We start from the raw sequence: 805 nt of genomic DNA on the forward strand, positions 1-805 counted from the left end.
GCTGGGTCCAGGACGTGAACCGCGGTTGACTATGTGGGAGTCCAGTGATACAACCATCTGCTGGTCCCTGGTGTCATCTAACTGAGCACACTATTATTCATTCATTACCTTTTTTGTCCTATCTTCCTCCAGGACAGCCTGAGTGTCATCGGAGTGACAGTTGTCTGTTTTGTTCACTGATGTATCTTAAGTACCAGAAGCAATGTTTGTTACATAGCCGGCAGTTGAGATTCATTTTCAGATGGGGGAATGTGAAGTTTGGCCTGTGTGAGGACAGCTCCATATTGTGAAAATAAGCATGGGCGAGATAATCCATAGACCTGGGTTTGTTTCCCAACAGGGCCACTGACTAGCCGTGGGACCTTGGGCAAGTGACTCCACATTTCTGAACCAAGTAGGTTCCCTTCTTTCTAGAACAAGAACAAATCTGCATTAGAGAGTGAGGGCTGTACATGACGTAGGACAATGACTGGCACATAGTAGGTATTCTGTTAAAAATTGCAATCTAGGGGGAACCAGCAGTTAGCGTAATGGCTATGTCGCTGGACTCCCACTTAGTCGACCGCGGTTCGTGTCCCGGACCCGGTGGCTTAAAACTCACGCCGGGCACATGTGCGTGCGTGCCCAAGATCCCGAGAGGAGAATGGAGGAGAAGGGATTGCGGCGTGACCATCCCCCCTGGGGGGTGATTTCTCGCTTTCTGTCTCTATGTCTCTCTCTGTCTGTCTGGTGAGCGCACGCGCCCTACAGTGAAAATCTCTCAAAAAAAAAAAAATTGCAATCTAGGGGCAGGCAGATGGTGTGC

This window comes from Tupaia chinensis, unplaced genomic scaffold (assembly GCF_000334495.1).
Source record: "Tupaia chinensis unplaced genomic scaffold, TupChi_1.0 Scaffold000422_1, whole genome shotgun sequence".
Taxonomy (NCBI): Eukaryota; Metazoa; Chordata; class Mammalia; order Scandentia; family Tupaiidae; genus Tupaia; species Tupaia belangeri.